Genomic DNA, 16,609 nt, shown 5'->3' with positions numbered 1-16,609 from the left:
ATTTTTAAGTGGCAGTTAATAACACAATCCCTTCAATACTCCACTCACTTGAATACAATGCAAATCTCTAGAGAGATCATTTAAGAAAATGAATGATACAGAGCTACCACATGCAATTCAGAGTGTGCTGAATGGGCTTTCTGAAAGAGCTTTTTGATATATATCAGGTATTACAGTAAAATCTCTTTAGTGAATTAGAATTTTCCATCATATCACACGGAGAGCCATACAATGTGGAACAAAAAAGTATTGTGTTTGATTTGGTAGTTAAAGAGAAATTTCTATCTATAAATCAGAAATGGACTGAATACGACACATATACCAGGTACCTTTGGGGAACATAAAGCTCTGAAATATTGTTAGAGTGTAGCGGTATACTCAATTTCTACTATTTTAGCAATATATTCCCAGGCTTTCATTAGATGATAATTCTTTAAAGGAAATTTAATTGTTTCAAATCCTTTCTGATTCTTGCCTGTACATGAAAAGACACACTGCAAATAAGAACAATTTCAGAATGACACAGAGTTTAACTGTTTAGTTTCTCCGTCATTTCTTTCCTATGCCAGACGAGCTTGAAATAAGGTGCATTTCAAACTGGCACTTGAGTTGAACACAGGTACTTTAAAAATTGGAAAGAATGCATGTAGGAAATCATTCTCAGATTATGTAAGTATCAAATGCATGCTGGCCTAACGTTTTTCATCCTTAAACTTTGCTGAAAGACCTTGCAGTGCTAAAGCACTGAAGGATTAGCTTCAGTGGGACTATTTTAAAAAACATTTATATAGTAAGTTGTTTATGGTATTAAAAATGAAGGCAAATAAAGACTTAATATGTTGATATTTATTTACTAAATGTTATTAATTTAATATATTTAATGTTGTTCCATGTATATTTTATACTTTGATAAATTGTATTTAGTCTTTCTCATAATGATCTTGACGATGAAATGCATAAACTGTTATTATCTCAACAGCATAGATAATATACCTTAGTCTTTACTGAGATTCTTCTCTGAATGCTTTTTCTGAAGGAATTCATTGTTTTGGAAAAGAATATTAAATATATTTCATTTAGTAGCTAATTTTAATTTTATAGATTAATACATTCCATTTTAAATAAAAAGTATCAGCTATGGAGAACTTTTTTCATTAGTATCCCAGGAAAGTTGTGTTTGTTATGCTAATGGCAGCATATTTTAGTTAAATCTAGTAATCTAGTATACTTGCCAGAATAAAAAAGAAAATTTCTAAAGAAAATAAAATAGAGGAAAGGGTCTTCCACTAAATGTATGATAAAAACATCAGAGTAAGATTTCATTTCCCTAAAGAAGGTAATAGTTTCTACTTCTCTGAAAAACTACTTAAATTAGGTCTCATTAGCCTCAGTGGTTGGTGCTCAAGGTGTGCTGCTAAGTTTGCTAACCTTTTGATTAAATCCCCAGAGGTCCCTGACCTAGTTCTTCTGTGCTGACCATCTAAAACATGTTCTGATGCATACTGTTGTTAAGATAGTCCCAGAACCAGTATAATTAGTGAGCCTTAAGCTATTTAGAGCTTGAAAAGGCAAGAAACCATTCATATGGAAAAACATGCCTGGTGTCTCTTCAAAAGGAAACAACAATCATCAGTGCAAGCCTAGGAGCCTTTAATATACCTTATAAGACTACTTTCGTATTTAACTCTCTGCTTAAAAATACTGAAGTTTATCAGTAAAAGAAATTGTGAAGACAAGAATGGGCACAGAACTGGATGTTAATAATGATCTGAAGAAAGGACATTAGAGGTTGTAATTGTCAGTACATTTACAAAAAGATTGTTGTTTAAGTCTGTCAGGTATAGAAAATGCTTGCATAGTATTAAAATATCTGAGGCTTGGTAGGTTTTCCTGCAAAGAAGTAGTCATCTCTGACTAAATAAGAAGAAAGTTCTTCTGGGCTTTAAGCAGCATGCATTGAACATTATGAATTGTGCAGGTCACAATGTGGCTTGTCCATCAGTCTGATTTATATTGTTTGGGTTGGAAGGGACCTTAATGATCATTTAGTTCTAACCCCCTGCCATGGGCAGGGACACCTTCCACTAGAGCAGGTTGCTCCAAGCCCTGTCCAACCTGGCCTTGAACACTGTCAGAGATGGGGCAGCCACAGCTTCTCTGGGCACCCTGTTCATTTTAGGGCAGTGTGTTCTTCACAGCCCAGGAAGCTGAGTAGTGACTCAGCAGCAGTTAGTGTCTGGAAGTTCTCAGTTCAGCTGAGACCAGCTGAGACCCTTTGTCTGCTGTAGTATATTTTCTACATGTCACTTTCTCTCTGTTGTATCTGCTTACAAGAGAACTGCTTCTGCATCTGGGTTGGATGAACACTGCCAGGAGAGGAAAGATAAGGGCTGGTGGGGACCTTAGGGGAAGGCTGATAGTTGGTGCCACATGGCCCAACAGTAGGAAAAGCAAGAGCATAACTCTGAAGTGTGCCAGCCATCCACTGGACAAAGACGCTTGATTGAGAGCAAGAGTACAGGCCCAGGATTTACACACCTATAATAGAGAATTTCTCAGCTTAGACCCATTAGCAGCTGCTTGAGGAGGAGAAGGAAACAACTCCAATGCTTTATCAACTCATCATTCCCTCTCACCTCTTCTGCTCTATGGACCTGGGGACATGTAGAGAAGACCTTTTCTATGACCAGAGTAGTACACATAGTAAGGGGGCACAGGAGAGTATGGAAATTGATTATGTCCCTTATGCCTCAGGATAAGCCTACTGGTTAAGAATTTCTTTAACAAAGAAATCTGCAGTGTTATTTTTAAAGAAACACAGATCGATACTTGTAAAGCAGAAGACTGCATAAAATATGTGTCATTTCATGGCTCTCAGTAGCTTATAACCATCTCTCTTTTGGACTCCTATTTGTATACAGAAAAGTACAGAACACATCCAGACTGTTCCAGTCATTCTCATTTTCATCCCCAGACCCATTTTTCTTTTATCCATACAGTTTTCTTCCCTGCCTGTTTGCAGTGGCACCAAGAAGCCAAGCTCACTGACCTAGCAGGAAATACAGACTAAATCACTTATAAAGAGCTCTGTTGCAGTGAAAAGGCAGGCCAACCACTTAGGCTCTCATAACTCTTCAATGTTGTTCCATTACAGTAGAAGAGATGAGTGGCCAGTGGGTATTTGCAGCGCTTCAACTGCTGACTTCTATGTAAGTTATCTAATAATATTCCACTTCTATGGAATATTGCCCTTAATTCCAAACTACAGGTTATTTCACAAGAGGCTCATTATAATCCAAGTCCCAGACCTGACTGCATTCCGTGTGCATATGTTGGAATCAGATGGCTTCAGAAGAATCCAGAATAACTTTTTATTCCATTGATCTCCTCTAATAAAAGGAAAAAAAAAACCCACTGATTCTGAGATACAGAACAGCAAATTCAGAAGAGGCTTTTATCTATTTATTTTAAAAACTTGTAAGAGAAAGACTTCAAATCTTACTTTAACTATACTGCTGAATTATAGATTTAAAATCTACTTCTTTCTATTATTTGAGTGCTCTAACATAGTCTTGAAAGTGTGTTCTTTACCCCTAATCTAAAAAAAAAAAAAAATCCCAAACAAATAAACAAGCAAAACCTCATATTAAGAAATGCTCCATTCCTATCAGGAATGGACTCTCTACTGTCTTGGTAGAAAAAAGAAGGAAACTACATTTCAAAAGCTGCTAGAGGATTTAGGATCCTATGTTGCTCTGCTTGGCCTCATAACCTTAACCCAGCTTTCAGTCGTGTTTTGAAATCTTCCCATGCACAGTATTTATTGGATCCATTGCTTGCTGAAGTAAATGGACTGTAGTTGGATGAGCATTGGATCAATCTTACCATGAACAGATGTGTTATGTCTAGAGGGAAATTAATACAAGCAGCAAAAGGTTGTAGTGAATCGTAATTTCTCAGTGTATTCAGTGCAAGCTGTGTCCTGACAGATGTACACCACTTTCTAAAATTGTGGTAACCTGCAAGTGCCAGTGCAGAGCCTATCACAAGGACACAGTTTTAGGAATGCTAATGAAGCCATTGCAAACTGCATCACTTTGATACACTTGTCTGCCTAAATACAGCGGTCCCTCTTTGATCAGGCTGCCAAAATAAATGTGTCATGATGCTTTTTCTTTATCTCAGTTCAGCTTCTGCACAGCAAATTTTAAAAGCATCTGCAGCTACAAAAAGAATTTAACCTTAATACAAGGACATTTTCTAACTGAATACGTAAAAAACTCATAAAGATACAACCTGGGTTTTACAAAGAAGTTAATTCTTATTAGGTTTTAAAACTAGCTGCATCCACTCTTCAGGTAAATTTATAGACCTATTAAGAAAGAGATCAATGTATATTCATTCTAGGTATTGTATTTACAGTCACGTGGGTTTTAAAAAATAAAATTAGTTATCATAGGATCATAGAATCATAGAATAGTTAAGTTTGGAAAGGACCCTAAGATCACCAAGTTCCAACCCCCTTGCCATGGGCAGGAACACCTCACATCTATATCCTCTCTATTCTGTTTTCCTCGGAGTCCCTGTTCTCTTTTTTTTAGATCAACATTCAGCACGTTGGCAAGCACAGAAACACAAAGGCAAGCTAGCCTGACACACTTGTTTGCGTGCATGTGAATAAGCTTGTAATTAACTTACATTGATATATCAATTAATTATTTCATACATCACTTAAACAACACAAGTATATTCAAACACATTTGTATGGCAAAAGCACATTCTTGACAATAACAAGAGGACTTTACAATTCTAGGTTGTGCTCCTGGAAGAAAGAGCAAACAGCTCCTATTCTCAGTAGTTGTTTTTTGTCTTTATCTGAAAAGGTAAAGCCTCTGTATTCTGGAGTTTAAGAGAAGCCAAATAATCTTGGTGTTTCTCACATGCTATTAGTTTTTCAAGGAACATTTCTGGTTAAGAAAATAGCTTCAGGTAAGCTTCAGGCTAGCTTAAGGTCAACAAAGCTTGCTTTTTTTGTTTGTTAAAGTTCTTGCATTACAGAATCACAGACTGTTTGAGGTTGGCAAGGACCTCTGGAGGGCATTTTGTCCAACCTCCCTGTTTAAGCAGGGCCACCTAGGCAGGTTGCCTAGAACCATGTCAGGATGGCTTTGGAGTATCTCCAAGGATGGAGACCACAACCTCTCAGGACAACTTGTGCCGGTGTTCTGTCACCCTCACAATGAAAATGTGTTTCCTGATGCTCAGAGGGAAGGAAGCAACTGCCTGTGTTTATTTTCTATTGCCAATGTGCACTCCTGAAAAGAGCCTGGTTCCATCCTCTTTTCACCTTCCCTTTAGGTATTTATATACATTAAGGAGATGATGTAATTACAAACTTTAGTGAACTTTTAGCTCAATACTGTCTATTCTTAACAAGCTAAAAAATGGCTCCCTATGCTGATCTTCTCAAGTGAAGCTCAGATTGACTGTTCATCTGTCAGAAAAGTGCTACAAGTAATCTCACTTGGTAAGGAAAATGCACACCTCCATTACATAAACAAACATTTCCTCTGGAAGTTCTTCATCATAAAGCCTTCCCTTTGGGATGATTATACTGTTTACCTGGTTTCTATACCCTTACAAGATCTTGAGTTCTGAAGAGTTCCCATAAGGGGCTGTCTATAATCAAAGCACTATTATTATAGAGAATCTCTTTTTTTCCTTCATATCTTCAATGCATTCTTGCAAAGCTCCCAGAATGTGGGGAAAAAAAAGAGATAATTAATTGTTGAATATGATATCTATATCAGCTTTATCTTTGTTTATGTAGAGAGGGTTTATTTAATTTCTCATTGTATACTGATTATTTTGGTGATGTAATGGATATAATTTTATTAAATTATTTTTAATAAACCCAGAAGTATTTATATTTATGCATATAAATTTTGCACAAAAATTCTGTTATGCCATGGATGATATGGTATGCTCAATAAGAACTGAAAATCATGTTGACAACAATTTGTGTGCATATGGTGCAACAACAGTCACACTATTACCACAAATTCCTGCAGTATCTTTTTCCAGATAAGCTTTCTTTCTATTTTATATATTTGATAATGATCTGAAAGGTATAATTAAACAACTACAATCTGGAGAAAAAAATACCCCCCAGTCCATTTTCAGCCTCCTGTCATGTACTTACTCTTCAGTAAGAATGGTCACTATGCAATACTTGAACATTGCACAGTAGCTTTTACCAGAGAAACAGGCATCTTCCTCCTCCATCATTCATGTTAAATTTGTCATTTGAAGATTTGTAAGAAATCCAGAACACGGACTTTGTAACGAGGTGATCAGTAAGTTTATTATCCTTCCAACTTTCTTTTCCTTTTCGTTGTGCTTCCTTGTCAAAGTTTATCATTTCCATTGATGTGAGGACTGCTATATTATCCATTTGTTTTTTCAGAAAAAAATTGAAGAAAATAATTGCATTTGAATGACGAAAGGCCTCATTACACACCAGAGTACAAGTAAACAGTCTTACTGAAAATGAAGCAAATTATACTTTGATATCCAAAAGTTTAAATCTACTTAAAAGCAATTTGGTTGCCTTGGACAATACTTATTCCTAATAGAAAGAGCAAAATCTTGCATTTGGCTTTGCACTAATCCAGAAACAAGACAGAGAAATTTACTCTGCTAAAGATTAGACAGGAATTAATACAGAAAGTAGTTTTTCAGTGCACTTTGACTGAGTAAGCAATGAAAACAGCAGAATGAAGCAACTGGAGTTTAGTACCTTACAAGAACTGATGGGAATAAAAAGAAGAGTCTAAGGTACAGAATCTAATCAAAAAGCTAGTGCAGATTTGGAAGAGATTACTTCATAATATTCATAGCTTGAATAAAAAAAAAAATAGGGTTTTGATTATATTTAGGAGTGCAAAAGAATTCGGGATTTTCTGCAATATTCAAAGCAGCAGTGAGTTTTAGTAGCAATTTTTCACTGTGCTTTAGGAAGTTTCAGGCAGAAACCCTAAAAATAATATGTTGTCCAGTAAATTGTACCATAGAAAACTATCTCTTTTCTTATACAAGGGTCACTGAAAATCAATACAGTTCCTTATAAAGAGCTCTCTACAATGTTTTAACACTTGTAGGTGATGGTTCAACTTGTTACGGTTTATGGATAAATAACATACAAGAATCACACACACACGCATATAAAGCACTGAAATAAGTGGTAATATTTCCAAACATTTGACAGAAGTCTGATATTTGATTTGCCAAAATTAACTCTGGATCTTCTGATAGATGCTGATTTTTATTTTCTTATTCAGTGCTGATGTATGGAGCTGGGATGCTGGGAGAAGAGTTGTGATTATCAACAGCGCTAAAAGGAGAGATCAGTTTTGATGGGAAACCGTAATTGAATAGATTTGTTGGGGGGCTTTTTTGGACTCTCATGTATTAGGTTCAACATCATCTCTCAACACATGCCTGTATCCAAGCAGGGGCATTATGATCTGGATGTGTGAACCCCAGATGAGTAAAAACTTGATGCTTCATTGTCTCAGAAGGTAATGGTTAATGCTCTGCAGCCTACCTGGAGGACAGTACAGGGACTGTCCTGGGACCTGACTGGCTTAACATCTTTATCAGTGTCCTGAAGAAGATGAGGGAGAGCACGCTTCTCATGACTGCTGGCAAAGCCAAACTGGGGGAACCAGGCCACAAGAAAACCAAACTGGCTGGAGGAATGGGCCAACAGAGACCTCATGAAATTTAACAAGGACAAATACAGAGTCCTGCTTCGGGAAGGAAGGAAGAACTGTCTGCATCCATACAGGCTAGGGAGCAGCTTTGGCTGCTGTATGGCTGGGGAAGGCCCTGGGGCTCTGGGCCAGCAGCAGACTAAGAGAAAGCCAGCAGCCTGCCCTGGCAGCAGAGATGGCCAGAAGCAGGACAGCTGCATGAGTGCAAAGGTGGTAGGTCAACGAAAGGGCTTATCCCTATCTACTCAGTGTTCACCTGGAGTACTGCATCCTATTTTGGGCCTCCTGGTACGAGACAGACATTGATAAACTGGGACAAGTTCAACAGAGGATCATCAGGATCACTTCCTGGGTGTCTGAGGAGCCAGGGCTTTTTCAGCCTAGGGAAGATGCAGCTATAAGGGGGATCAAACAGCTACCTTGCCCACACTGACACAGAGGTCGCAGAGGAGATGGAGATGCACTCTTCACAGTGGTGCATGGCAGGGTAAGAGACAACAGGCACAAGTCAAAACAAAGAGGTTCAGACTGAATATAAGGAGAAGCTTTTTTCCCCATGCAGGCAGTGGAGCAGGTTGCCCACACAGCCTGTGCCAGCTCTGTCCTTGGAAGTTTTCAGGAGCTGACTGGATCAAGTTCTGAGCAGCCAGGTCTGACCCCATAGCTGACACTGCTTGGCGCAGGAGGTTGGACTAGACACCTCCAATGGTTGCTTCTGACCTGAATTACCCTGTAAATCCATGATCCTCTATAGTAATTATTGTGAAAACATGAACAACAATGTTACTATCTGACTTACAAGAAATTACCTTTCCACTTTCTTCTTTTTGTATAATACTCAAAGTGCATTATTTCAGACACAATAAGTGTTTATTTTACAGTGAATGTCACTCCCATACATGTAATGAAACCATGTTTGCTACTGATTTCCTACATCTTTAAATAAAACAAATTGCCTGGCTAGAAAAAGACTAACTTGTATAAAAGGCCTTGATGAGGATGGGGAGTGATCTCCTCTTACCTCTCTCATCCTGTGATAATTCATACTCTTTTGACCTACTGGCAGAAATTTGCACTTCTTAACATCTTCACAAATTGCTTTGCATACTTAATTCACTGAACTGACAGCAGTGTCTGAGGGTAATTTGCTCTGTCTTTACTCTTGCTTGGAGGCCCCTCAGCAAAGAAGCCTCTCATCAACTCCAGGGGTTCCAGTTTGTGACAGTCCAAATGGAAAAGAGAAAGTATAATATGCTGTGAATGCCTTTTGTTTTGATTTTACTTGTCTCATGATTAATTAGGAACATGCAAACTCAAGATTAAAGTGCTCATCCTGGGGAATCCAATCTAGTAGCCTATCATGGCCTATCACAAATTTAAACCTTCAGAAAGGACATTTCAGATTCCTGTCTGAAAACGGCTCTAGAGTCTGCTTCTGTAAAATACCCTAAATTGCTATCCTAAATTAACTAGGGCCCATCTTACGCCCGCTCATTCTTTAGTCAAGTAGTAATGTATCAGTAAAAGCTTAGAATCACCCATTATAAGAGCACACATTCTAAGCTCCGTTTGAATATAGGCTATTTACCAATAGCTGGATTTCTTCAAGTTGAATAGTCAACACGCTCTGTAGCTGATTTTTTTTCCCCCTATGTGTTCTCTAAGAACATAAGGCTGGTAACATATGCCAATCACATCCCCCTTTCATTAAGGCCTCTGTCAAAATAGATATTCCATTCTTTGATTATTTTAATAGGCCTTTCCTGCACCTTCTCCAGCTCCAATTCCTTTTCCTGAGATATGGTTGTTTAGAGCAATCCCCAGTATCTCGGTTATACTGACTGCTACTAATGTCACTGTTGGACAAATGCTTCACAAAATGTTTTGCTCCCACTCCTCCTTTTTTTGATGAAGTGTGAAGAGGGATAGGGGACAGTGGGGGTGGTGTCATCTTAAGTTGGTCTGAGGGCTACCAGAAACTCAATAACTGGTTGAGAAACATGGTATGTTGCTATTGCTTTTTGTTTTAATCAAAGCTTTGCCTTGAATTATAACACAATAACTGGAGGAGGAGATTTTCTATAAACTTCTTCATAAAAACTAGCAGTGAAAGATTTATATACGTGGGTGTCTCTGTGCTCCAATATTGCTCCTGTGTGTTTTAATTATTATTGCCTGAATATTGCTATTGTTGACAGGCAATTCTATTGATTCATATTATATTTACATTTATATTTTGATACAAATTCAAAAGAATCCTCAGTATTTGTTGCAGACGAATGCTTGCAAAAAGAAGCACAAAACTGAAAGGACCTTTCTGGCAGCTTAGATTGACATGGCAAACAGAGATTGCTGATAGACAAGAGCAGGGGATTCTTTCCTTCTTTCTTTCTTCTTTTTTAAACAAGCATAACAGTACCCATCTGTTCCTGGATTTAGAATGCAGATGTACTCTAAGAAGTAACTTTGTAAAACTGGTGTCACAGGGCTCTGTGCTCATTGTCCCAGTGACTCAAGAGCACACTTGCTCAGTTGGCAAGTTTTAAAAACAGAGGAAGACTATGAAAAAGGTCTTAAAAGCTAGGTTTTTACATATCCTGAGATGTGAAAGTCAAGAAATCTACTGTGTGTAACCACTAAGGACTCTGTAACTGCAATTAATGTTGCTGCTATCTAATCTAGCAATTCATTGAGCTCTGTTAGATATCTATTGGTTCTGCAGTGCGAACAAGCATTTGTTTTTCCCTTCAAAGTTGTTGCCGTGATGAACTCTGCAATATGAGCCATGCCAATAGCTTACTTGGAATACTCAAACAGAAACAAAATGTTTGTTTTTTTCAGACATTGCTATCTACCTGCTTCACATCTGAAATGACAGCCTCCTCCCAGCCCAAAATACCCTAGCTCTACAACATGTCTTTTTTGCATTCCATTAGAGAAATTCTGCTTTTGTTTCACGTGATTTTTCCCCCAGTATCACTCATTCTTTCTAATCCTAAAAGATGATAATTTAGAAGGAATTTCAAATCAAATAGCAACCATTTCTTTAAAACATTCTTATGTGTCATTGTGTTGCATATCATAGCTTTTTCTCCTCTCAGACACAAAACCTATATGCATATTTACTACTTCTACTAATGTGTTAGAAAAAAAATGGCTGAAAAGTACTCCATTTCTCACAGGATAATTATTACTCTAGATTTCCACCTTTGACGTGAAAGAAGTCTTAGAATACTTCTTGAATGTGTTTTTAGAACTTCCACTTTATAATACATAGGGTAACCTATGTAAAATTACTGGAATAGAAGAAAAAAACATCTTAGAAATTGCCACAAAATCAAAAGAGATTTCCCCTTCATTTCCTGAAGGGCTCACCAAGGGCAATCTGTCTTATTTGACATGAGACAAAAGGTGATCCACTACAATTCTCCTGATCACATAACAACATAGTAGTAAAAAAGAAATGGAATGTGAAAGAGATGGAATCCATTGTCATACAAAATAACACTACCACATATTTTCAAGGCCAGGTTGGACAGAGCCTTAGGCGACATGGTCTAGTGTGAGGCATCCCTGTCCATGGCATTGGGGTTAGAACTAATGATCTTAAGGTCCTTTCCAACATAAACCATTCTATGATTCTATGTTTTCATTATTAAAATCGGGGGGGGGGAAAATCCAACTCTAACTTTCAGTCACATGTGGGAACCATGGGACTTCTTTGCATACTGCAAAAGTCTTTCGAGAAGACCGTGAATAGAAAAGTTTATGTGGAAAAATTGGTTTAAAAAGCCATGAATCTACTTAATGAAGAGTGGTGATCCTTGTCTGCAAACATTTGACTATTTAGTGTTAATTTTACAAGCCATCATTCTGATCTCTGTGACACAAGTGATACTCTATGATCTGTTAAATGATCCCCAATATTTACGTCACAGTTGATTTAACAGGAAATGTGCTACTTCCTGGAATATAATGCATGCACACACTTCAACTGCACAGAATAATGCAATCTTAGAGATTACTCTGCAGCCATTGATTATGCAGAAAAGAACTGAGGCTCATACTTGGTGCTTACTACCCTTGTACTATCCTGGGGAGGTAAAAAGAAGGCTAAGTGAGCTAAGTGTGAATAGTGACTTCACTAATCAGGCCAGCAAACCACATGAGAAATCTGATATGGAGATATTAATTACTTTATCCTTTTCTCGAAAATCTGTTCTAGAGGGTAAATATTAAATAAAAAAGTAGATTTAATGGTTTTAGTCAAGACAGTTTTTAGCATATGCGCTTCCTTAGGTTTCTTCACTCCCTGCGGCAGCATTGTGGCTCTCAAAGCTCCTCAGACACAATCTATCGTCTGCTCCATTTGACCACTAACCACAGGCTTTTCTCTTGGAAATCCTGACTTCATCTAAGACCTTTCCTTCTATGAGGTTTTGGCTTTTTTTTTTTTTTTGGGGGGGGGGGGGGGGGTGGTGTGTTGTTTTGTTTTTTTTTCAAAATTCTCCATCTCCTGAGTTCCTCCAGTATCTGATTTCAATGATTTTCTGTATTTCTCCTCTCATATACAGCGAGAACTCCTCTTGATCTTTTCCCTTGCTTCCCACCCTTTTCTGTTTGTTGCTGTACTTACCCGAAAGACATTAATGAAAAAATAATGATGGGTAAGTTAACAGTTTCTTTCCAGTCTAAAATAACTGTCCAAACAACAGCCTTTGTCTGACATCTCCACAGCCTAAACTTCACAAAGACCTGAACTGCTACTTGCATCTTCCATGCCCCTGACTTCCTTTGGTGATCAGAAAAGATTACGTTATATTCTCTGGTGCACACGCTTATCAGCTAGTTCTTGTTTCAGAAGTTAGATCCAAACTGATAGAGGTGGGATTGCTTGGAATCATTTTTAGGTATCTACATCACTGTCAGTCAGCTACGTCTCCTTTAAAGTCTGGAGAAAGAGAAACAAGCATAGTTACAGAGCAGTTCAGAAAACTACTTACTATGTTATCCTTAGGGCAAGTTAAATACAAAGCAAAGTATCTAATTCATGTGTTTTTATCCTGTTGAATGTCACTGTGATCTGGCCTGTTCATAGTTAAAATAGTAACTTAGATTATTTACTATTACAAATCTCAACTATGCAATTATTTTCCAGTCTGGCCTTGACAGAGTTAGAATCAGTCTTTTGTGAGATGTAGACAAGGTAATCTTCCTGGCTCATTTCTTTAAACTGATAGTTACAGTTAAATGTTTTGGTGATTTTTTTAACCCTAAATCCTTTGCTGAATCAATCCAGATATGTCTAGCACATTTTTAATATGCTACCTATGTGGTCACATCAGCTTTTACATATTTTTGATTCTTAGCATTTCTCTTTTATCAGATATGCAAGAAAATCCTTCCTATAAGCTCCTTCAGTCTAACATCAGTGTCATGCACATGGAACAATCCTCAGTGACTGCAAGTCCTTTCTTGATTTGTTATCTAATCAGCCACTCTTTATTTACATTACCAAAATGATCACTTTTGGAAAGTATTTGACGTAGATATGTATGCAGTCTCTCTCTTTGGGTCTACAATTAACAACCAATAATCAGAGTTATTAATAATATTATAGTTAGCTATCAAGGATATTATAGTTAATATCTAATAATATAATCATCAAGTAGCAATATTATGTTTAATAATTACAATCATAATGATCATAATGATTATTTTAAGCACAAAACCTGATTATCTCCAAAAAGTACAGCTCATTACACTATTGATTGGGGAGATAAAAAAATATCTAATTTGGTCCTGTGACATACACGAGAAGTCAAATACAAGTTCATTGTTTTCCTATAATCGCAGTCTTGAAATTAACCTACTCCAATCTTTATCTGGAATAGCTTGGGTTAGCAGCTCCTCTCTCCTCCCCCTGAAACTACCTGATGTGTTTCCTATTTGGTAGGAAGGTTACTTCTTGAGTAGATTACTTCTCAAGTGGAGACAACTGGGATAGCCCAAGACTTCTGGATTTAAAGAGGACTTTAGGAGAAGACACTGAAGCACTCTCAAAGAGTCATGTACCTCCTCTTCAGAACAGTATGAAACAGCTGCATATATTAATCCTGAAAAACACGTGTAAAGAAAAATCTGTAGGAAAAAATTAACCCTGAAACTTCCCATCCTAGTGAATGCTTTGATTATTTACCTTGCAGATAAACTTGTATAGAACTAGAAGGAAGATGTGCCCTACAGCGTATCACTACTCTTAGTATGACTAAAAATGTATGATCCTACTGTATAACAGCAGTTATTATCTTGTTTGTGGTTTGCCCATTCAGACACCCCCTGAAGATAAATATGGGATTACAAAATAAACTGCTGCTTTTTTTGCCCATTGGTCCAGACATCCTGGACTTTATTTGAGTGCTTTTAGAAATGACACAGAGTTCTGTCAGTAGAAATAAGTTTCTGGAACGGTTTCCTATTGGTGAATGGAATTCTATAGGTAAGAGAGCAAAAAATCATCTAAGAATGTTTCTGTAAAGTCCAGGAATTCCATATTAGGCCCACATGAACAGGCCCATAAATTGGAAAGAATTGTAACTTTACCTGTAAGATTGTATTACAGTTAATGTTATTGTTAAAAATCCTTACTGATTACTATAGAAATTGGTTGGACTAATTTTAATAAATACCTCAGGGCTTTTCCATATAAACCATACACACGTGGTGCTACTGATTGCTGTTACATAATGGAGAGAAAATACTGGATCATTAAATCTTTAAACATGAAAAACTTGGTCTTTCCTTCATTTAGTGAGCAATCAAATAGAGGCACAGAAACTCCAGTTAAACAAAACCAGCCATCCTCTCAGTTTTCATTTTTGGTCAGCTTGTGTTTGCTTCTAAATTGATCCTAACTTTTGTGCTCATTTGGGAAATGCCTATTGAAACACAGCCTAGAGTTAAGATCCGCAGCCTCTGGGGAACTACTAGACCAGTGTTTGATTTTGTCAGTCCTCCCAAATGACCCCATTAGCCTCTGAGAGGTAGGTTAAATGGCTGCAATACCACACAGAGCCCTGTCCTTGGACACAGCATGCAGAAGCGATGTGTGCACCTTGATTCTGGTGAAGGATCCCCCTGGGTGGAGAGATGCAGAAGGGTCTGTGCTCTGCTTGGGAAGTTGTCCCACATCCCCGGGCTCAGCAAGGAGCTCCTGTCTTAAACACTGCCTTATATGTCTTAAATACTGTCCTGCAAGGTGAGGACAAAGTCTCCACTGCAGAGCAGCACTGCCTGCATCCCTTGCACCCTCTGCCTGCCATCACCTACCTATCACACTTACCATGGGGGTTCCCAAGCCAAGCCTCCAACCCTTCTCGGAAACATGCCAGTGGGAAAATGTGTCTCCCACTGGTATCTCCCTGCTACTCTTGTGGCTAAAGAGGCATGTGGAGGGTTCATGCAGGGTCCCATTTCCCACCTCCATGGGCAGATATGGAGATGCTGTGAGTGGGAATCTACCTGTCAGGCACCAGCCCCAGTCCCGGCAGGGGTGATGGGGCTGGAGGGAACCAATTGCTCCTCTCTAGGTAAAACTAAGCAACTTTAATAACAGAATCTGACTCACTGTCCCAAGTAAATTAGCGGCTGTTTAAACACAAGACATAGGTTCATCATTCCCAGCCCTGTTTTCTGTAAGAAAAATCTAACTCACAGTAAGTTAAAATAAGCATTCTTTGATCTATACTAATTTTCATTTTGCCAATATGGTGATCTCATGTATCAGGAGCATAGACGTGCCAAACTTGGAGTAAATATTCAGAAGGTAGAAAAACCTAAATAATCCCCATGAAGCAGGGTTCATGCTATGTTTTTCTAAGAAGGCACCTATCTTCTTGACTGAGGGGAAATTTGTATTTCTTTGCTTTTTTACCTTTGTAGAAAATAGTACCTTAAACTGGAATGAAATTATGTATCAATGTTTTATACCACATGCAGGGATGATTGTGAGGGGTAGGCGATGAAAGCTATAATCATTGTGAGTGGTGCATAACAGACATGAAGCTTTATGAAAGGACAAGAAATTACTCCCTCTCTTACACGTATCTTCTTGCATCCTGCAAGAGTGTCTTAGTTACGAATATCTGATTCACACACATACTTGACTAGATGCAATTTTACGCAGTGTGAGCAGTGGTGACACTAGTAACCCACCAGAAAGTATTTAAACACCGTCCAGTCAAATGTTCAACTCATTCTCCCTCCTTCCCTTTCCAAAAGTTGCTACCACCAGAAGAGTTACCTTCATAACCTAAAGGTCATTTAGATCGAGTCTGCCACGTGCTGAACCAGCAGTAGTTCATGAAAACCCTACAAGCAGGGACTGTGCAGCTGAGCCTGTGCTCTGGTCAATAGCGTGACTCCTGGAGCTGGGTATCATGTCAGTGTGCAGGGGAGTTACAGGACTGGGTTCCTCAGAGATCACTGTTGCAACACACTGTATGGTGCTGCTTATCTGTGGCTTTTTCTATTTGGCCTAGAGACAAGTTTCTCTAGTTTATGCAAAGCAGAAGTCAACGAAACAGATTCTTCTCCAATCACATCTTAGTGTCATTTGGAGTTGTTTTCCCTGCTGCAATACATGTTACTTTTGTTTATAACAGAAACAAAGCAAAAACAAATAACAACAAAACCCAACCAAACAGACCAAAAAAGCCATCACAAACATGTGGAAAACCCCTGCCTTTGGCCTTTGGAAAAATTTCACCAAGATGATATATTGCCTCATGCACGAATATTCCCAGGATTCGAAGGAAAATAATGGGTGCATTGTT

General features: G+C 38.1%; 1 protein-coding gene across 1 annotated transcript in view; it reads right to left on the bottom strand.

Annotated features, from left to right (window-relative positions):
- The window catches only part of ROBO1 (roundabout guidance receptor 1), a 707,322-nt gene that overhangs the window by 353,020 nt on the left and 337,693 nt on the right, over positions 1–16,609 (bottom strand). The gene's annotated exons all lie outside the window — the stretch shown is intronic.

This window comes from Pezoporus wallicus, unplaced genomic scaffold (assembly GCF_028554395.1).
Source record: "Pezoporus wallicus isolate ANWC-B61680 ecotype Strahan unplaced genomic scaffold, APGP_CSIRO_Pwel_v1 contig_5922, whole genome shotgun sequence".
Taxonomy (NCBI): domain Eukaryota; kingdom Metazoa; phylum Chordata; class Aves; order Psittaciformes; family Psittacidae; genus Pezoporus; species Pezoporus wallicus.
Note: the sequence above shows the minus strand (reverse complement) of the source record. Positions and strands in the feature narration are given on the sequence as shown.